A 23,270-nucleotide genomic window follows, 5' to 3' on the forward strand; every position below is an offset into this window, starting at 1 on the left:
TATCCTGCCTGACAGGTTGGCTTGAACTCACCCCAGGGCCTTCCCTCAGTATTCTCCCATCACCACACAACTTCTATTTTGTATTTATACTCCCTATATGTATTTATGGTGATTAAAGGTAAATATTTTAATACATAGTTTTTCAAAGTTTGAAGTGCTTTTTAAATTACTAGGCTCCTATAGAATAATGTTGACCATCTTAATTAAGTTTAGTATAAATTATACATGTTCACTGTACCAAAAAGGTTGAAATGCACAAGTAAGAGATAATAGAAAATGAAGACACATTCAAAAAACGTTTTTTGGACACTGGCACGTTTTAATTCCTTTGAGTTCCGCATGCATGTTTGTAGGCGCACACTTGTGAAAGTGAGCGGGGGCCCGTGGTGTGTATCAGTGACGTCATCATTTCATAAAGAAGACTTGTATTTATTTTAAAATTAAAAGTATGTCTTAGATGCTTTGCATGTTCTTAAGTCTTTTCCTATCCTGCCATGTTAATGAGTTTTGAGTAGAAGATTGTACCTCCTTGTATGTATGTGTGTGTGTACACGTACATATTGTCCTTTCCAGGAGTTCTGTATTTTCAGCCTGTGCTGAAAATGTGTCATGTTTGCTAAGTTAGGAAACAACTGTGTCCTCGTACTTTTAATGTTGTTATCTGTTAACTTAAATGTGTGCTGCTGTAGGTTCCATTCTAAAGCTGGACCACCTGGCTCAGGTGATGGTTTTGCCGTTTAGTAGCTGTTGACTAGCAGAGTTGGGTCCTCTATAAGGTGGGAAAAAATCAGATGCTATGTTGTTATAGGAGGTAATGCTTATAAAACATGAGAGAAATACATTGTGTTTGGGAACTTTAAGTTGTTCTTGTAATATCATTATCCCATGTTTTCAGTGCTCACCTTTCTTTGAAGTGACTGTGGACTCTGTCATTCCTGAAGACATTAGCTGTGCTCTGCCTCCCCTAGGGATGGACACCAACACCTCTCTCCTCTTCTCGTTCTGTGTGAAGATAAGCACTCTTCTGGTGGCATCTTGGTGAAATGTGTTTTCATTTCCAGAACGATGACATTCAGGGATGTGGCCATTGAACTCTCCCAGGAGGAGTGGGAGTGCCTGGACCCTGCTCAGAGGGACGTGATGTTGGAGACCTGCAGGAACCTGGCCTCCCTGGGTGAGGATCACTTCCCCACAGAAGTTGGGATCTGCCCCTGGGTATCTTTGCATTTATCTTGAGTCTCTTGGGAACTGCTGAGGTACTTGACTAAGATTGAAGCCATGGTGATTCAGAAATGAAAAGATTTCTAATGGAGATTCTGGAGTTTACAGTTCCCCTTTCTTCAGATAACCTGCCCCCTTCATGCTAGGTAATGGTGGTTCTGGAAGTTGAGTAAGCCCAGAAGCTTATGGCAAAACTATAAAATATCAGGCTGGCTGTCCTCCTGCACTTCTGATGTAGTAGTTCTTGGAAGAGAGCTACATGTCTGCATATTTGCAATATTCCTTTAGGATTTGGAAGGAGACAGGCATTGAACAAATTTGTGATGTATTACTCTCTCCCATCCGTAACTTCCTTCCCATCTGAACAAAGGGCTGGAGTGTATTATGGAAAAGCCACAGCACATCAGTCACCTTTTTCATTTAAGCAAGAATCTGTCTTTCTGAGGTGAATATTATTTTCATTTTGGAAAAAGGGGAAGACCCCTGGCCTCTGAAGAGTGAGGTGAGAATAACGGGGAAAAAAATCCGATGTGCGGGGGTATATAAAAGTATGAAAACAAGTAAGAACTCAGATGGCAAAGAGGTGATGACTTCCTCAGGTATTTTTTAGGAAAGTCTTCCTATATGTGAGAGGTCCTTGGGAAAACAAAACTTTATTTCTGTCAGCTCTCCTCACCTCTCTCTCTTCTTCCTGTGTCTGAAATGTTCCTCCCATCCCCAGTGGCATTTGGGCTGTTGCAGAGACAAAGTCAGAGCCTTCATCATGACTCACATTCTGTCACCTGCCCTCTGTGGTCTTTTTTTGTATTTGACTTTGCGGGGTTGACCTCTCATTCTATACTCAATTCTCCATCCACACGCATCACAGCCGAGGTCTCCCTGGTCCCAGCTCCTGTCCTTCTCCAGCTTCCATCCCCATTTTGTGTAGCCAGAGACGGTTTTTCGGATGGAGATCATTGGCTGCCCTTCCATCACATCTGGGGCCCCAGGCCAGTGCCTGGGCCTGCCTCAAGCCCTCTCTGCCTGTTCATGTGCCTCAGCCATTTCTTCATTTCTGCTTTTGCCTCCAGGATCGTGCATAATGGGAATAGCATGAATCTTTGGAGGTTGTTACTCACCAGTAGTATAAACACAGTGGGCAGAGAGAACCTTTCTTTGATTGCCAGTCCTTCATGGGAACCACATCTCAGGCACGGCCTGGGGTGTGCAGGCAGGCCCAGGGCCCATTTCAGCATCCCACAATATCTGACCCCCTGGCTTTGCTCTCATTTCTTTTCTTTTTCTCCCTTTTTCTGTGGCTACTTAATATGGGAACAAGGAAAAACTTTGGCTCTCGCTGATTTCCTTTTTTTTTTTTTTTGAGGTCGTGTGATTTTTTTCTCTGAAATATGCTTTTGAAATACACCTACTGGGTGTCTGAAATTTTATCCTGTTTTCTGCTGTGAGAGCCCACCCTTTAGGTGCTACACATCTTTTGGTGAACTCTCCGACAAGGAGTTTTACTGAGAAAAAGAAAATTCTGAATTTAGAACTCTGATTCCGGTGTCACAGCATCACACTGCCGCGTAGAGAAGTGTCCCCTGAAGTAAGTCAGTAGTGTGGCCAGCGTGTTCCAGGATGCTGAGATAGAAAGTATCGCAGGAATGTGATACAGATGGTTCCAGATGTCCTTCTGGTTTCTGTGGATCATCACTGGGCTCTCTGTCAAGGGCAGTGTGGCAATGTTAATTATGTCTATTAACAATCATCCTCTTTGATTTGAGGCTATGTCAAGCATAGGGATTTATTTTAGGGAGAAAATTGCCAAGTTCATAACCCCGTATCAGTGAGACCATTGACCAAACTACTCTTCTCACAACAGGGTTCATTCCACATGTGTGGCATTGTTCATTGTTCACAAAGATGATTTTGATGCATCCTTTGGGGGAGTTGATGAAGTTACGTGACGCCTATGTTAAAATTGATTTGTACCCTGTTGATTCTGTTTCAGACATTCTTGCTACCATCTGGTATTATAAATGAATTTTCTTTGATTTATATAATCATTGACTACGTTTTCTTGGTCACACTAATAATGTTTTTACTGTTATAGCTGTTATTAGTGGGTTAATTGGATGGAGGAATGAATACTGTTTTATACATTTTGCAAGATTTCCTTCTTGAGTGTTGAGGGTTACAGCTCAGCAGCAGTTTCCTCAAAATGTCTATAACTTGTAGAATTTTGTGAACATTTAATAGTCACAGTTATTCCTTTTACATTTGTTTTGCTTAAATAATACCTGCTTATTAACTCATACTTTTTCTTTTAAATCAGTTTGGATTTTTTAAATGGGGAATATCATATATCTTGAATATATTTTTGTTATTAACTTACTGTCTTTATACCAGAAATGTAATTAAACTGATTGGCTGTAATTTGTTATATAAGGTACCTTGGTTTCTCTATAGCATAGTTTAAGTTTTCCATACATACTTTTTGGCTTTCATGTGAATTTGTCTTTCATTCTTTCTTTTTTTGTCTGCTCCTTCCTCTGGGTAATTTGACTGATGTACCTCCAGGTTTGCTGATTCTCTCTTCTACCTGATGAGACCTGATGTTGGACCTTTCTAGGGAATTTTTCATTTGCGTAATTTTCCCTTTCAGCTCCAAAATTTCTGTTTAGCTTCTCTTCATAATCTCTGTCACTTTATTGATATTCTCTATTTGTTTAAACAGTGTTTTCCTTATTTTCATTAATTCTTTGTCTATTCCCTTTAGCTTAAATAATTGATATAAAGTATTTGTTTAGTAAGTCTGAAGTTTGGGCTCCATTATGGACAATTTATGCTATTTATTTATTTCCTGCATGATTCATACTTTATTATTTCTTTGCCTGCTTTGTAACTTTTTGTTTAAGAAAAAGGGATATTGTGAATATGTTGAGAGTTTGTAAATCATAATCCACCTTCCCCACCCACAGACTTTGTTGTTGTTTCTTCTGACTGCTGTTGTGTGTTTATTTCTCTCAACTAATTTTGTGTAATATGTTTTTCACTGCCTTGTGTGGCCACTGAAGTCTTGGTTTGCTTATTGGTCAGTAAGTGACTCAACAGATATCCTTAAATACCTGAAACCCAAAGCAAAACAAAACACCTTACAGTCTTTGTGGATGAGATTTGTGTGCTGGAGAATGCCTTAAAAACTTAAGCAAGAGTTTACAGTCCTGCCTTAGCCTTCACTTCCTGCTTGCATAGAATCTGATAGTCAGCTGCAGGTAGCGGCTTAGGGGCTTTTCAGGTCGTTTCGCATATTCCCATTCCTGAGCAAGCTCATATCCGTCTTGATTCCATGGAACGTGTGGGAGATTTTCACAGGCCTATTTCCCAGGGCAGCTCACTCCCCAGTGTTTGCCTCAGGGTTTATGGCTTGTCCGTTCTTTGCCGCAGTTGTTACGCATTGTCCTAGGTGGCCGTGGCTAATACATTCCCCTTTAAATGTTTTCCACAAAGCCTCCTTGTGGCACTTCCACCAGGTGTGGGTTTGAATCAGGCCAATGAACGCTAGCACTTTGAGCCAGTCCTTCAGGGAAACATTAGGCAGGTCAAAAAACAAAAGAACAAAAAGAGCCAAATTGTAAGTTCTGTCCTGTCACCTCTGATCCTGGAAACGGGTAGCAGCTTGTGGGCTGCCATCTTCGAGGCCACTGCAGATGAGGAACAGGGATGGCGTCAGCTGCCTTTTTCTTGGTTAAGTGTCTTCCTGTTGCTGGAATCCTCTTGTTAATTTCCACAGTTTTTATAAAGTTGATTCCGACAGTTTTTGTGAGTTCATTTCTTCCTTTATACGGGGAAGTACATTTGGAGTTCCTTGCTTTGTCATTTTTGATGTCACATTTCCCTTTTGTTAATGTCTATAATATTACATATTTACCTGGACCTCTTATTTCAAAATCAGTGGTTTCCAGCATATTTTACACTTCTCATATTCTGTGCTCTTTCTGAAGTTTCTTTGATTCTTATAATTTTATAATGTAACAATACATTAAAAAATACTTGTTTTAAAAAATATAATAAGAATTAAATTATTATGTGAAATAATCTTTTATTCTTACAAGTGAATTCTTGAGAATTGGACTCTATATGTACATATATATACACACACACATATCTATTTAACAATATAAATGCTTATTATTTATGACTGGATTTGTCTCAGATTACTAAAATATTTATTATTGTTATTTTGATTAACATATCATTAATACTAGCATATATTATGTAATATAAGCCCAGTGTACTAATTGCTAATGTTGCAGTATGCCTGTTTTGCATGAACATATGTGTATGACAAGTATTGAGAATATTATTTTGTTATTCTCACAGTGGTGTTTTAATGTTCTGTATAAGAATTCAGTAGTTAACTTTATTTTTTTTAAATTTTTTATTGATTTATAATAATTTTACAATGTTGTGTCAAATTCCAGTGTAGAGCTCAATTTTTCAATTATACATGAACATGTATATATTCATTGTCACATATTTTTCTCTGTGAGCTACCATAAGATCTTGTATATATTTCCCTCTGCTATACAGTATAATCTTGTTTATCTAGTCTACATTTTGAAATCCCAGTCTATCCCTTCCCACCCCCGCCCCCTCGGTAACCACAGTTTGTAGTGTATGTCTATGAGTCTGCTTCTGTTTTGTATTTATGTTTTGTTTGTATTGTTTGTTTGTTTTTAGATTCCACATATAAGCTATCTCATATGGTATTTTACTTTCTCTTTCTGGCTTACTTCACTTACAATGACATTCTCCAGGAGCATCCATGTTGCTGCAAATGACGTTATGCTGTCCGTTTTTATTGCTGAGTAGTATTCCATTGTATAAATGTACCACATTTTCTTTATCCAGTCATCTGGTGATGAACATTTAGGCTGTTTCCATATCTTGGCTATTGTAAATAGTGCTGCTATGAACATTAGGGTGCAGGTGTCATTTTGGTTCCTGCTGGATATATGCCCAGGAGTGGGATTCCTGGGTCATATGGTAAGTCTATTCCTAGTCTTTTGAGGAATCTCCGTAATGTTTTCCACAGTGGCTGCACCAGACTGCACCACCAGCAGTGTAAGAGGGATCCCTTTTCTCTACAGCCTCTCCAGCATTTGTCATTTGTGGATTTTTGAATGATGGCCATTCTGACTGGTGTGAGGTGATACCTCATTGGAGTTCTGATTTGCATTTCTCTGATAATTAGTGATATTGAGCATTTTTTCATGTGCCTATTGATCATTTGTATTTCTTCCTTGGAGAATTGCTTTTTAGATCTGCCTATTTTTGAATTGGGTTGTTTGGTTGTTCCTTATTAAGTCGTATGAGCTGCTTATATTTTCTGGAGATCAAGCCTTTGTCAGTTTCATTTGCAAAAATTTTCTCCCATTCCGTAGGTTGTCTTTTTGTTTTACTTATGGTTTCCTTTGCTGTGCAGAAGCTTGTAATTTTCATTAGGTCCCATTTGTTGATTCTTGCTTTTATTTCTATTGCTTGAGAAGACTGTTCTAGGAGAACATTTTTGAGATGTATGTCAGATAATGTTTTGCCTATATTTTCTTCTAGGAGGTTTATTGTATCTTGTCTTATGTTTAAGTCTTTGATCCATTTTGAGTTGATTTTTGTGTATAGTATAAGGGAGTGTTCTAGCTTCATTGCTTTACATGCTGCTGTCCGGTTTTCCCAACACCATTTGCTGAAGGGACTGCCTTTATTCTATTGTATATTCTTGCCTCTTTTGTCAAAGTTTAGTTGATCAAAAGTATGTGGGTTTATTTCTGGGCTCTCTATTCTGTTCCATTGGTCTATATGTCTGTTTTTGTACCAATACCATGCTGTCTTGATGACTGTAGCTCTATAGTATTATATGAAGTCTGGGAGAGTTATTCTTCCAGCCTCTTTCTTTCTCTTCAGTAATGCTTTGGCAATTTTAGTTCTTTTGTGGTTCCATATAAATATTATGATTTGTTCTAGTTCTGTGAAATGTGTCCTTCTTAATTTGATAGGGATTGCATTAAATCTGTAGATTGCCTTGGGCAGTGTGACCATTTTCACGATATTGATTCCTCTTATCCAGGAGCATGGGGTATTTTTCCATTTTTTATAGTCTTCTTTAATTTCCTTCGTCTACAGTGTATAGTTTTCTGTGTATAATTCTTTCACCTCCTTGGTTAGATTTATTCCTAGGTATTTTATTACTTTGGGTGCTACTTTAATGGGGATTTTTTTCTTTAATTTATTTTTCTGTTGATTCATCATTAGTATAAATAAATGCAAATGATTTTTGAACGTTAATCATGTAACCTGCTACCTTGCTCAATTCTTCGATCAGCTCTAATAGGTTTTGTGTGGATCTTTTAGCATTTTCTATGTATAGTAACATGTCATCAGCATATAGTGACACTTTCACCTCTTCTTCTCCAATATGGATCCCTTTTATTTCTCTCTCTTGCCTGATTGCTGTGGCTAGGGCTTCCAAGACTATGTTGCATAGGAATGGTGATCGTGGCAGCTTTGTCTAGGGAGCTAATGCCTTTTATTATTTGTTGAGATGATTTTGAAGTTCTCATTTAGCCTCAGACATGCAGTTTTAAGGGGGCTGTGATTTTGAATTTAGTAAAGAAAGTCCTGTCAATTTGTGTTTAAAGAGACCTCTTTCTATCCCCTGCCCTTTAGTTCCTGGTTTTACTGACTGAGCTAACCTGGGTTAATGTGGGCTGTGTTTACATTTCAAAAGATAAGATCAATAACTTGAAGGGAAAAAGATAGAATGTGCAAGTTTTCTCCTAGGAGTTTTGGAGAATTTTTGTCTATTACCATAAGATGTAGGGTAGATTTTATTTAGTTGTTTCCCTTTGTAAGTACAGGAAAAATTTGCTGCAATATCCTGATCTTTTATAATACCTGTAAGCATTTTGAGTGGAATTGGGGTGGGCTTGGGGTTGGAACATTTAAGTGGGCCTTGATTTGTTTCTAGTTGCATTTCTAGTTTTGTGGAGATTTTTCAATAAAGACAGTTGTTCCAACTAGCCCTTGAATACTGGCTTCCAGCTGATCGATTTCCTGATAATTTGTAGAAGGGCCTGGGTAATGGCTGAGGAGACAGGTTAATGTTTTCCTCTTTCAAGAAAAGGGATTATAACTGGGAGGATATATAATTGTTTAAAAAGCAAACATTATAAAGGTAATAGAAAATACAACAGGTAAAAACAGATTTAAAAAAAGGGGTGGAGGGGTGTTCTCCTGGAGACTGTGAGCTCTTAATGAGAAGTCTTTCTGTCTTCATCCTGCTTTGGAAGTTCAGCTTGCGAGCTGTTTCCAGAGGCCCTCCGTTGGCGCCCTCCTTCTGTGCTGCTCCTGTCGGCAGTCACAAAAATTAAATAAAATCCATCATAATACAAAGGAAAATTACCAAACCACAAAAGAAAGAAGAAAGGAACAAAGAGGAAATACCAAGTCAACTGCAAAAATAAATTCAAAATGTCAATAAACACACATCTATCATTAATTACTGTAAATGTTAATAGACTAAATGCTCCAGTCAAAAGACACAGAGTGGGAGACTGGATAATAAAGCAAGAACCTTCAATATGCTGCATACTAGAGACCCACTTTAGGGACAAGGACACATATAGATTGAGAGTAAAAGGATGAAAAAGGATATTCCATGCAAATGGAAAAACCAAAAAAGCAGGTGTAGCAGTACTGATTTCAGACAAAATAGACTTTAAAACAAAGGCCATAAAGGAAGATAAAGAGGGACATTTTATAATGACTACAGGAGTAATACAAGATGAGGATATTACACTCCTTAATATACATGTACCTAACATAGAAGCACCTAAGTACATAAAACAATTACTAACAGAGATAAAGGGGGATATTGATGGGAGTACAATCATAGTTGGAGATTTTAACACCACATTAACATCACTAGACAGATCTTCCAGACAGAAAATAAATAAGGCAACAGAGAAATTAAATAATACACTAGAATAATTAGATTTGGTGGATATTTTCAGAGCATTACACCCCCCAAAAATAGGATATACATTCTTTTCAAGCTCACATGGAACATTTTCTAGGACTGATCATGTATTTGGGCACAAAAGAAACCTCAACAATTTTAAGAAGCTGGAAATCATCTCAAGCATCTTTACTGACCACAATGCCATGAAACTAGAACTCAACAACAGAGAAACATAGGAGAAAAAAAGGAAACCATGTAGATTAAGCAACATGCTATTAAAAAACCAATGGGTCAACGATCAAATCAAAGTTGAAATTAAAAAATACCTTGAGACAAATGAAAATGAAAATACAACTACACAAAACTTATGGGATGCAGCAAAGGCAGTGCTAAGAGGGAAGTTTATAGCAATACAGGCCTTCCTCCAAACAGAAGAACAATCTCAAATAAACAATCTAACCCACCAGTTAAAAAAGAATTAGAAAAAGAAGTGCAAAAAACCCCAAAAGGCAACAGAAGGAAGGAAATAATAAAGATCAGGGAAGAAATAAACAAAATAGAGTTTAAAAAAAAACATAGAAAAATATCAATCAGACCAAAAGTTGGTTTTTTTCAAAAAGTAAATAAAATTGACAATCCTCTAGCCAAACTCACAAAGAAGAAAAAAGGGAGAGCACAAATAAGCAAAATAAGAAAGGAAAATGGAGAAATTACAACAAATAACATAGAAGTACTGAATATCATATAAGAATATTAGGAAAAACTATATGGAATCAAAATGGATAACCTAGAGGAGATGGACAACTTTCTGGAAACATACAGTCCACCAAGACTGAACCAAGAAGAAAGTGGCCACTTGAACAAACTGACCACTAGAAATGAAATCGAATTAGCAATAAAAAACTTCCCTACAATAAAAGTCCAGGACCAGATGGCTTCACCAGGGCATTCTACCAAACATACAAAGAAGAACTCACATCAGTTCTTCTCAAACTCTTCCAGAAGATTGAAAAGGAGGGAATACTCCCAAACTTATTCTATGAAGCCATCACCCTGATACTAAAATCAGGAAAAGACGCTACCAAAAAAAAAGAATTATAGGCCAATATCACTGATGAACATAGATGCAAAAATCCTCACCAAAATATTAACAAATAGAATCCAACAGCACATAAAAAAGATTATACATCATGACCAAGAGGGGTTCATCGCAGGGAACAGGGTGGTTCAATATATGCAAATCAATCAATGTAATACATCACATCAATAAGAGAAAGGACAAAAACCACATGATCATCTCAATAGATGCAGAAAAAGCATTTGATAAAATTCAACACCCATTTATGATAAAAACTCTCACCAAAGTGGGTATAGAAGGAACGAATCTCAACACAATAAAAGCTATACACGACAAACCTATAGCCAGCGTGGTACTCAACGGTGAAAAACTCAAAAGCTTCCCACTAAAATCTGGGACAAGACAAGGATGCCCACTATCACCACTCCTATTCAACATAGTCCTGGAAGTCCTAGCCACAGCAGTCAGGCAAGAGAAAGAAATAAAAGGGATCCAAATTGGAAAAGAAGAGGTAAAAGTGTCATTATATGCTGATGACATGTTACTATATATAGAAAACCCTAAAAGGTCCACACAAAAGCTACTAGAGCTGATTGAAGAATTCAGCAAGGTAGCAGGTTACAAGATTAACGTTCAAAATTCAGTTGCATTTCTTTACACTAACGATGAATCAACAGAAAAAGAAAGCAAAGAAACAATCCCCTTTAAAATAGCACCCAAAGTAATAAAAAACCTAGGAATAAATCTAACCAAGGAGGTGAAAGAATTATACACAGAAAACTATAAACCATTGATGAAGGAAATTAAAGAAGACTTTAAAAAATGGAAAGATATCCCATGCTCTTGGATGAGAGGAATCAATATTGTTAAAATGGTCACATTGCCCAAGGCAATCTACAGATTTAATGCAATCCCTATCAAATTACCAAGGACATATTTCACAGAACTTGAACAAATCATAATAAAATTGATATGGAACCATCAAAGACCTAGAATTGCCAAAGCATTACTGAAGAGAAAGAAAGAGGCTGGAGGAATAACTCCCAGACTTCATATAATACTGTAGAGCTACAGTCATCAAGATAGCATGGTATTGGTACAAAAACAGACATATAGACCAATGGAACAGAACAGAGAGCCCAGAAATAAACCCACATACTTTTGGTCAACTAATATTTGACAAAGGAGGCAAGAATATACAATGGAATAAAGGCAGTCCTTTCAGCAAATGGTGTTGGGAAAACTGGCCAGCAGTATTTAATCAGTGAAGCTAGAACACTCCCTTACACCATACACATAAATAAATTCAAAATGGATCAAAGACTTAAAAATAGGACAAGATACAATCAACCTCCTAGAAGAAAATATAGGTAAAACATTATCTCACATACATCTCAGAAATGTTCTCCTAGGGCCATCTATTCAAGCAATAGAAATAAAAGCAGGAATAAATAAATGGGACCTAATTAAACTTACAAGCTTCTACAAAGCAAAGAAAATCATAAGTAAAACAAAAAGACAACCTACAGAATGTGAGGAAATTTTTGCAAATGAAACTGATGAAGGCTTATATAAGCATCTCACATGACTTAATAAGAAAGAAATAATCAGCCCAATCCAAAAATGGGCCAGACTTCAACAAGCAATTCTCCACGGAAGAAATACAAATGATCAATAGGCAAATGAAAAAAAATACTCAGTATCACTAATTATCAAAGAAATGCAAATCAAAACTGCAATGAGGTATCACCTCACACCAGTCAGAATGGCCATCATTCAAAAATCCACAAATGACAAATGCTGGAGAGGCTGTGGAGAAAAGGGAACCCTCCTACACTGCTGGTGGGAATGCAGTTTGGTGCAGCCACTGTGGAAAACATTATGGAGATTCCTCAAAAGACTAGGAATAGACTTACCATATGACCTAGGAATCCTGCTCCTGGACATACATCCAGAAGGAACCCTACTTCAAAATGACACCTGCACCCCAGTGTTCATAGCAGCACTATTTACAATAGCCAAGACATGGAAACAGCCTAAATGGCCATAAAAAAATGACTGGATAAAGAAGACATGGTATATTTATACAATGCAATACTATTTAGCCATAAAATTCAACAACATAACGCCATTTGCAGCACCATGGATGGTCCTGGAGAATGTCATTCTAAGTAAAGTAAGCCAGAAAGAGAAAGAAAAATACCATATGAGTTCGCTCATATGTGGAATCTAAAAAAATAAATAAATAAATAAATACAAGACAGAAACAGACTTATAGACATAGAATACAAACTTGTGGTTGCCAAGAGGGCGGGGGGTGGGAAGGGACAGACTGGGATTTCAAAATGTAGAATAGAAAAACAAGATTATACTGTATAGCACAGGGAAATATATACAAGATCTTGTGGTAGCTCACAGAGAAAAAAAAAGTGGCAATGTATATAAGTATATGTTCATGTATAACTGAAAAATAGTGCTCTAAACTGGAATTCGATACAAAATTGTAAAATAATTATATCTCAATAAAAAAAGTTGAAAAAAAAGAATACAGAAAAACTACAAAAATAACAGGAAAACAAGTGTTAAAATGGCAATCGATACAGAACGAACCAAAATCACTGTGTCAGTGGACTAAAAGCTCCAATTAAAAGCGAAAGAATGGTTGATAGAAATTTAAAAAGGATAGACTCATCTATATGCCTCCTACAAGAGACACACCTCAGAGCTAGAGACACACAAAGATGGAAAGTGATGCGATGGACAAATATATATTATGAAGATGGAAACATGAAGGAAATAGTGGTAGCAGTACTCATATCAGACAACACAGACTTTAAAACAAAAGATATATGAAAGGACAAAGAAAAGCACTATATAATGAAAAAGGGATCAATACTGAAAGGGACAATTACACTTATTAATTTATATACACCTATATAGGAGCACCTAAATATATAAATCAAATGTTAAGAGACATAAGGAGAATTTGAAACAATACAGTAACAGTAGGGGACTGTAACAGCCCATTTGTATAAAGGAGAATTTAAAATTATACAGCAACAGTAGGGGACTGCAACACCTCACTTACATCAATAAACAGATCATCCAGACAGAAAAGCAACATGGCAAGAGGGCCCTAAAATGACACACAGACTGGTTGGAGTTAATAGGTATCTACCAGACATTCCATTAAAAAACAACAAGGTACACATTCTTTTCAAGTTCATATGGAACCCTCTCCAGGATAGATTACATGCAAGGCAACAAACCAACTCTCAACAAATTTCAGAGAATAGAAATTACATCAAGCATTTTTATCAACCACAAAGATATGAAACTAGAAATGAATTATTGGAATAAAAATGGCAAGTGCACAAACATGGAGACTGAACAGCCAGCTACTGAGAAAACAATGGCTCAATGAAGAAATCAAAGAGAAAATCAGAAAATATCTGATGGGAAATGAAAATGGAATCAAACATTACAAAATCTACGGGACACAGCAAAAGCAGTTGTAAGAGGGAAGTTTATAGACATAAAGATATACTTCATGAAATAAAAAAACAAAAAAAATCTCAAATAAATAACTTAAATAGCCATCTAAAAGAATTCAAAAATAAAAGAGGAAAAATCAAGACCCAACATCAGCAGAAACAGGAATACAACAAAAATCACAGAGGAAATAAATGAACTACAGAACAACAACAACAACAAAAAATACAAATAAAGAACAAAACCAAGCGCTGTTTTTTTGAACACATAAACAAAATGGAGAAACATTTAGCCAGCATCATCAAGGGGAAAAAAAAGGGTATCCAACTAAACAAAATAAGAAATGAAAGAGGAGAAATAACAATTGTTACTACCGAGATACAAACCATCAAAAGAGAATACTACAAACAGTTATATGCCAACAAATTGGAAAACCTAGAAGAAAAGGACATATTTCTAGAAACATACAACTTCCCAAGACTGAGTCAGAAAGAAAGAAAAAACATGAACTTTGGGATCACGTTTAGAGAAATTGAATTAGTAATCAAAAATTTTCCAATATACTAAAGTCCAGATGAGTTCACAAGGGAATTCTACCAAATATACAAAAAAAGCTAATACCACTCCTTCTCAAACTATTACAAAAACTTACACAGAGAATGGGACACTTCCAAATGAACGCTATGTGGCCACCATTACCCTGAAACAAAACCAGAAAAGGACATCACAAAAGAGAAAATACAGGCCAATAGCTATGATGAATAAGATGTAAAAATCCTCAACAAAATATTAGCAAAGTCCAGTTCAACATTACATAAAAAAGGTCATACACTAGGATCAAGTGGGGGTGTACCTACAAGTGCAAGGATGGTTCAATATCTGCAAATCAAACAATGTGACACACTGCATCAACAAAAGGAAGGATAAAAACCACATGATCATTCCAAAAGAAACAGAAAGTGCATTTGACAAAATTCAACATGCATTTATGATTTAAAAAAATCCAATTCTCATCAAAGATGGTATGCAAGGGACATATCTCAACAAAATAAAGCGCACTTATTAAAAACCCACAGCTAAGGAAAAATTCAACAGTGAAAAGTGAAAATCATTTCTTTAAATCAGGAACAATACAACAAGCTCACTCTCACTTCTTCTATGGAATAAATAATTAGAAGTCCTAGTCACATACATCAGAAATCAACAGGAAATAAGAAGCATGCATATTGGAAGGGAAAAGTAAACCTGTCATTATTTGCTGATGACATGATACATTCTATAGAAAACCCTAAAGCCTCCACCCAAAATGGATTAGAACAATGATGAATTCAGTAAAGATCTAGGACACAAGATTAATATACAAATATTTGTTGCTCATCTATATGCTAAAATTAAATTACCAGAAAGCAAAAGCAAAAAACAATTCCACTTAAAATTACTCAAAAATACTTATGAGATGAAAATGCAATGAGATGAAACACCTATACTCTGAATACTGAAACACTGATCAAAGAATTTACAAATGACACAGAGAAATGGAAAGACTGTCATGTTCTTGGATTGAAATAATGTTAAAATTGCCATACCACCTGATGCAATGTACAGATTTAATGCAATCCTTAATACCCATGACGTTCCACAGAACTAGAACAAATTATGCTAAAATTTATATAGAATCTAAAATGACCCTGAACAGCCAAAGCAATCTTCAGAAAAAGAACAAAGTTGGAGGTTACACACTCCTAAACTTCCAACTGTACTACAAACCAGCACTCATCACATCAGCCTGGCACTAGCACAAAAACAGACATATAGATCAACAGAACACAATAAACACCCTGAAATAAATCTGGTCAATTAATCTATGAAAGAGGAGGCAAGAAAATACAGTGGAGAAAAGACAGTCTCTCTAATAATATCAACATTTGATGGTCACATGTGACTCCCCCAGCTTTGGGCTATGGGCAAGGACTTGCAGGACCAAAATGTGACAATGTGCCCTTTCAAACTTAAGGAACTTTCTCCTGTTTCTCAATGACACAGATCAAAGTTTTGATTCTTAATTTGGGTGATCCTCATTTTGCCTTATATTGCTGGCAAATGCTCTTTGCTCTTGAGGTAAGGAGATAACACTGACTTATGTGATAGGCAAGAAACTGTAAAATTGGCCTTTTTAACCATCTGATCTCAGTGCTTTTATAGGTGAGAAACACATCTATATATTTCCATCAATAAATGGATATTCTTTTTTTTTAAATTGAAGTACTGTCAGTTACAATGTGTCAATTTCTGGTGTATAGAACTATATATACATACCTACATTCATTTTCAATTTTTTCATTGGAGGTTATTACAAGTGGATATTCTTCTGTTTAGACGTTCTATCACCAAACTTGGGAGAAGGAAAAAGTCACTCTTCATGAAGTGTAATCTGCTAGAAATTTTCCATATCACCTAGATTTCCAAATAACTGAAAATGATTAATTGAGCAAAAAATGCCCAATGCTTTCTATGTAAGTGCTATGGTCCAAAATAAATTATTGCATCATGTTCTTCCTTTTACTTCTTTGGAAATCCTGGTAAGGTTCTTTGTTTTGTTTCATATTCCTACACATAACCTAAAGGAAGGCACAGTTCAGTGGTCTCAACGCTAGGAAACAACTCATTTTGAGTAGAAATACTTCTCAGGGGAGCACAATATACAAGAAGACACATGAAGTTCCCTGAAAGGTCTTCATGTGTCACACCTCAGGATTTACTGCTGCTCCCATTTGAGTTCCTGTCTGCCTCCCAGGATCAAGGCAAAAAAGAGCTTTTCTTTAATTGCAATACTTCCTTGGAGAAGATAACTACAAACTTTTAATTGTCTTTTGATAATTAGCAACTGGGAAATAATTTTTTCACAAATGTTTTCAGGTCCCCAAGCCTGTCTCACATTGAAACTATAGGTGAAAAGATAATTGCAATTCTGAAGGGAGGGGAGGGGAGGTTACAGCATCACATCCCATATCTTGGAGTCCAGCTTCCTCCCTTCCTGCCACAGGAGCAGGTTGCTGTGACCAGCACACTGAATCCACACTCCAGGCAACCAGAGGAAGAGAAACGAGTATTTCCTATTTCAGTCTTAGAGCAAGAATCTGCAACAAATGAGGGGTATCAGAAAACTAGGTAAGTGATCATACAGAAAAAAAGAACTGTTCATGTTGAAATTGGTCTACTGCCATAGGAAAACAGTAAGAAAGGATAAATCCAAGAACTAAAAGGAGCTATTAAAGGGAGAAGGGGATGCTAGACCAGCCCTCAATTTCTATTGCTTCCTAATGACAGTGATTGTAACTGTTTAATCCAAATAATATGAAACCTGATTTTAAATATAACTGATGATTGTAATTCAGAAATGCCTCTGTAAACAGGTTACAGCAGAGTAATCAGAGAGTACATTTTTGAGGTATCCAGGTGTGTCAATACCATCTCTATGTTTCATAAAATCTAGAATAAATTTACAGGAATGATCGACTCTTTTATACAAGTACTGTATGCCGATGACAACTGCTGGAATAAAAACATTTTCTCTTCTTCTGTGTGTAAAAAGTGCTTAATGGAGACATTGCTTCCTAATTAAAATATCAATCATTTGTTGATTTTTGCCAGCCCATTTTCCATTACATTCAAGAAGATAAATGTAAAGCAAAGGTAAATGCAAAAATGGTTCTCAGACAGCAGCTATCAATATGAAAGTATAACGTGGCCTATGTTCTGGTTTATAAAATTTCTTATCTTTGAAACTCTACAATTTCATTTTCTACAGGAAAAATAGATCATATCTTAGTATTTGTATTTGCTAAATATGTGATACATTAATGTTTCAGAAAACTTCAGTTACTCTTAATACATTGAATTTCCTGCTAATTAACAGATTATTTTGTGAGGTGAATTAGTAATGTTCATCTTCCAGACCACACTACTTCATCACATATTGGTGTTTCAAGTGTCCTAGTTCAGGGTATGACACAGTCTTCAGTGATTCTGCTAATAGAAGTCATTCCACTTCTTTCATAAAAGCAAGAAAGTGTTTCTGTTTCCAAAACAGAAAGCTTACAGTGCATTTTAAAAATACAATTTTACAGGGAGCAGTTCCCAAGAATTATACTACAATCAGTGTATCTATATTTTGTAAAGATATTTCAATTTTAACCATAATTGACACTGACATATGTTGAATATATAAAGATAAATGGAAATGCGTTACAATAAATATATTGAAAACATACCACCACCAAACCAAAAGTGAAATGACAAAAGAATGGGAAAATATTAGTATACATCAGTACTTTACAGAAAAATAAATAACTAGATTTGTAAAAATATCATTGTGCTTAAATGCACTATTAGTTTACCAATCTAGCAAGGATCTAATCTCCATGTATTATGAAAGGGTTTTAAATCTGTAAAGATCATTAAGCCTGATCTGCCTAAGTGCTCCTTATGTTTTCAGTGAAAATACTAGTACTGGCCCTCGCATGACGTTATGAAGAGCACAGAAGGCATTACATGCAGTACTTCTGCATAGGGAGCCATACTTCATAAAGCTCTTTTCACTGTTACATGTTCATCTCTCAGACACCTGGTTAAAAGAAGGAACGAGGAATAGTTATCATTCAGGGGGAACTAAAGTAAGTGAAGAATATTGAATGAACTATCCATTTCAATTTCAGGATCTCCACCAAAAGTAAAAGCAAAGCAAGCTAATTGATATGCTACACGGCGCTGTGCCTCGTACCTCCATAAAGGAATATCCAGCTCAGAAGAAGAGTGTCTTCCCTGGGACTTGACAGAATGGCCACCAAGCAGCTGGCAATAGGAGTGGTCATTTCATTACAGACCATAGCAGGACTTCTGGGGAATTTCTGCCTCGTTTACCATTTTCTCTTCCTTTACTTCACAGGAGGCAGATTTAGGTCCACAGATTTGATTCTCAAGCACTTGGCTTCAGCCAACCTCTTACTCCTTCTTTCCAAAGGAATCCCTGACACACTGACAGCATTTGGGTTGAAAATTTTCTTCAGCGATGTTGGATGCAAATTTATTTTTTATATTCACAGAATGGGCAGAGATGTGTCCATGGGCACCACCTGCATCTTGAGTATCTTTCAGGTGATCATGATCAGTCCCAGCGGCTCCAGGTTGGCAGAGCTTAAAGTAAAAGCTCCCAGGTACATGGGCATCTCCAATATCCTCTGCTGGATCTTGACCATGATGCTAAATATTTTGGTTCCTTTCCATATAACTAACAGAATAAACAATACAATCACCTTGAACAACATAGATCATGGCTACTGTTATGCAGTAAATTGTCATAAAATCACCAAGTCACTCTTTGTGTCAATGATATTACTCCATGATGGTATCCATTTGGTGCTGATGGTCTGGGCCAGCGGGTCCATGGTTTTTATCCTGCACAGGCACAGGCAGCGTGTCCAGTACGTTCACAGGAACAATCAGTCTCCTAGAACCTCCCCTGAGACTGCAGCTACCCAAAGCATCCTTGTCATGATGTGCTTCTTCATTTCTTTGTGGACACTTTCCTGTGCCTTACACATTTGTTTGGCAGTTTTTAACAATCCTAGTTTCTGGTTAAAGAACACTGCTACCCTGATCACTGCATGTTTCCCAGCTGTCAGCCCCTACATTCTCATGACCCATGACTCCAGAGTACCTCGGGTCTGCTTTCACTAGAATAAAATACAAAAATCACAGAAATCTATCACAAATATGTAAATTACAGGCATATTGACAATGATTCATTGTTTATCCCTTAATCTCATGAAATATGACATTTATGACTCAGTTTACAAGAGAGAGGTAAATATTTTTGCTCCTAAATGAATGTCAGCATCCATAGCAATGATAATAGTAATGAGATGCATTTATCAAGGTCATAAATATCTAACTCAATAATTATTAATAATTTTAGTGGAGGCATTCCAAGTTTATACACTGTTTAATCTGCAACTGTGGAAACCATCTGCAGGTTACTGATAAGCTATCTAGAACTTTTTGAGACCCAGAGCAGTCTGCCCCTATATAGGGGCATAATTAGTTCCTTAACAGCATATGGATGATTTTAAATTAAGGTTACTTAAAAAATGGCCAATGCAAGAGGGACACTTTGATTCTCCCCTATCTCCCTGAAAGCCGAAAATATATTTCCCATGTGAAATGTGCCCTCCCTCTTCTGGATGTTGAAAGACATCCTCATCACTAAAGGCAGGTAATTCAGCACTGAGAAGCCTGTATTAACAGATCTTGTGACTTCTTTAATAATGTACTTCTCAAGCCAATTATGTGTAAATCTTTGACTAAATAAGAACCAGGGGGTGGGTATAGCTCTGTGGTAGAGCACATGGCTAGCATGCACAAGGTTCTGGGTTCAATTCCCAGGATCTTCACTAAAAGAAAAGAAAAGAAAAGAAAAGAAAACTAATCACTACCATGTTATTAGTCATTAGGTCTTTGTCTAGGAGATCTTTGTAGACACAAATTAAATCTTTTACTCCTGTTAACCTATATTGTATTAATTTTATTATTAGACCAGCCACCAAACCTCAATAGAAATAGCGGGGGTATTTCCTCCTCCTGAACAGGTGTTTAGCCAGTAAGGAGACTGGCTGGACCCAATTCCCTGCCTCCAGGCAGCTGCAGCTTTTACATCCTGAGATATTGGCAAGGCCAACAAGATGTGAGGTTTCCTACCTTGTCAGCCTCCCAGACTTCTGCCCACAGGGTCTGCTGAGGGAAAGTGGTGAGGGTCCTTTCTGTATCTAATTTTAGGTTAGCCAGAGAAAATATTTTGTAGCCAGTTCCTTAGGGCAGTTACTTTGGCTTTTGTAAATGAGTACTCTCTTTTTTTTTTTTCTTTTAATTATTTTCCTTCCCACAAATGGTCACTGTTTCCCTTTGTTTCTATCTGTTGGTTCATCTGTCATAAAGAGGAAGGACCATAGAGCAGAAGGCAGAGGCACTTTACAAGCCTTCTATTTTAACAGAACCATAGATTTGTGAAATAATATTTCTCATTAGACTGGCGTCAATAAAGACCAATTTTACTGTGGTTCTCCCAGGTAAAATCCAGATGGTTTTTGATGTTGCTGTTATTTTGTTCTATGTCCTCAGTGTTTGGCTTTATGACAAGTGAGAATACACCCTCTGATCTCTGCCAACTGAAGGTGAACTTATGGAGTGTATTTGCTGATCACTGATCCAGGCAGAAGATCGAAGACAAGAAGTCACAGGCACACCCTGTGTCCAGCCATTCCAATTCCACAAGGATGCTTACAAGGGGTCTCAGTTCACAAGGGACGTTTGCCTGACCAACCCTCATTCCCTTGAATGCACTAGAAAAGCCTCATTCCATCAATGCCCTGTAGTGTCTCAGAATTGCATGTCTAGGACTAAAGGCACATCACATACCCATGGGAAACTGGAGACAGCTTTTTCTATACATTGTTAACATCTATACCAATGAAGGAATTTTACTTTCTTAGACTAACTCTGGGAGTGAATTTTCTGGATCTTGTGAAGGCTATATCATCTCCAGTGAGATAACTTTTGCATCTTTGGTTAAGCTATAAAAAATGTTTATTGGTTTCCATTGCTTTGAAAACAAGATTCCAGTAGTTAATGGACAGATATGGATCCTTCAAACTGGCAATATGTAAGGAAAAACTTTAGGAGCCCTCATTATAATTACAACTGTCATATTAGTACAATGATCAAATTGAAAGTGGGAGAAAGTAAAAAGATGTCGAATGAAATAAAAGCACACAACGTCAGAGCTGTGGGTAAAATTTTATGTGGGGTAAAATGAGGACTATAGCCTGGGAGATGGCATTTCAGGTAGCTCTGAGGAATGGCTCCAAAGAGGCAGGGAGGAGCTCAGTATGATGATTTTAGTGAAGAGGGGTATGTGAGGTCAAGCACACACTTAAGACAGAAGATTGCTGCTAGTCACAAGGAGCAGAGTCACCATAAATGACTTTAGTGTCTTTCTAGATTTGAGGAGATGCAAGAATTTGGGCTTCTAAAATCTTCTCCTGAAAACGTCTAACTCTCTGAAGGACTGTTCTGCCAGTTTTCCCAGAGCACAGAGCGCCCCATTCCTGATCTCCAGCCTCAACACCTTTCAGAAGGTGTTGGAGGGCAGCGGCTGCAGCAGCTCATGGCCTAATCCAAGCAGAGGTAGGTGGCAAGTGCCAACATGACCCAATCCTTGTAGAGGCAGATGGTAAGTGTCAATTTTCATTGGCAATGACTAGCCTTAGGGAATCCCTTATTGACATGCAAAAACTTAGATTTAAACTATATATCCAACATCAATTTTCCTTCTGAAAAGAGGAAAACATTAACCTGTCTCCTCAGCCATTACCCAGGCCCTTCTACAAATTATCAGGAAATCGATCTGCTGGAAGCCAATATTCAAGGGCTAGTAGAAACAACTGTCTTTATTGAAAAATCTCCACAAAACTAGAAATGCAACTAGAAACAAATCAAGGCCCACTTAAATCTTCCAACCCCAAGCCCACCCCAGTTCCACTCAAAATGCGTATAGGTATTATAAAAGATCAGGATATTGCAGCGAATTTTTCCTGTATTTACAAAGGGAAACAATTAAATAAAATCTACCCTTTATCTTATGATAATAGACAAAAATTCTCCAAAACTCCTAGGAGAAAACTTACACTTTCTATCTTTTTCCCTTCAAGTTATTGATCTTATCTTTTGAAATGTAAACACAGCCCACATTAACCCAGCTTAACAAATTGACAGAAGGACTTTCTTTACCAAATTCAAAATCACAGCCCCCTTAAAACTGCATGTCTGGGGCTAAATGAGATCTTCAAAATCTTCTCAATAAATAATAAAAGGCATTAGCTCCCTAGACAAAGCTGCCACGAACACCATTCCTATGCAACATAGTCTTGGAAGCCCCAGCCACAGCAATCAGGCAAGAGAGAGAAATAAAAGGGATCCAAATTGGATAAGAAGAGGTGAAAGTGTCACTGTATGCTAATGACATGTTACTATACATAGAAAATGCTAAAAGATCCACACAAAACCTATTAGAGCTGATTGAAGAATTGAGCAAGGTAGCAGGTTACAAGATTAACGTTCAAAAATCATTTGCATTTATTTACACTAATGATGAATCAACAGAAAAAGAAATTAAAGGAAAAAATCCCCTTTAAAATAGCACCCAAAGTAATAAAATACCTAGGAATAAATCTAACCAAAGAGGTTACAGACTTATACACAGAAAACTATAAACCACTGATGAAGGAAATTAAAGAAGACTTTCAAAAGTGGAAAGATATCCCATGCTCTTGGATAAGAGGAATCAATATTGTTAAAATGGTCACACTGCCCAAGGCAATCTACAGATTTAATGCAATCCCTATCAAATTAACAAGGACACATTTCACA

General features: G+C 36.9%; 1 long non-coding RNA gene across 3 annotated transcripts in view; it reads left to right on the forward strand.

Moving 5' to 3' along the window:
• Nucleotides 1-19,323, forward strand: part of LOC123618802 (uncharacterized) — a 59,943-nt gene extending 40,620 nt beyond the window's left edge. For 2 of the 3 annotated variants that reach the window (XR_006727260.2, XR_006727262.2), the window contains exon 3: nt 1,062-10,812. This is a non-coding gene — a long non-coding RNA (uncharacterized LOC123618802). Of the gene's footprint in view, nt 1-1,061; nt 10,813-16,833; nt 16,959-18,505 lie in introns of those variants that run through there. The other variant, XR_006727261.2, reaches the window with a different exon arrangement.
• Nucleotides 19,324-23,270: the final 3,947 nt, after the last annotated feature.

The sequence above is a fragment of the Camelus bactrianus genome, chromosome 9 (genome assembly GCF_048773025.1).
Source record: "Camelus bactrianus isolate YW-2024 breed Bactrian camel chromosome 9, ASM4877302v1, whole genome shotgun sequence".
Classification (NCBI taxonomy): Eukaryota; Metazoa; Chordata; class Mammalia; order Artiodactyla; family Camelidae; genus Camelus; species Camelus bactrianus.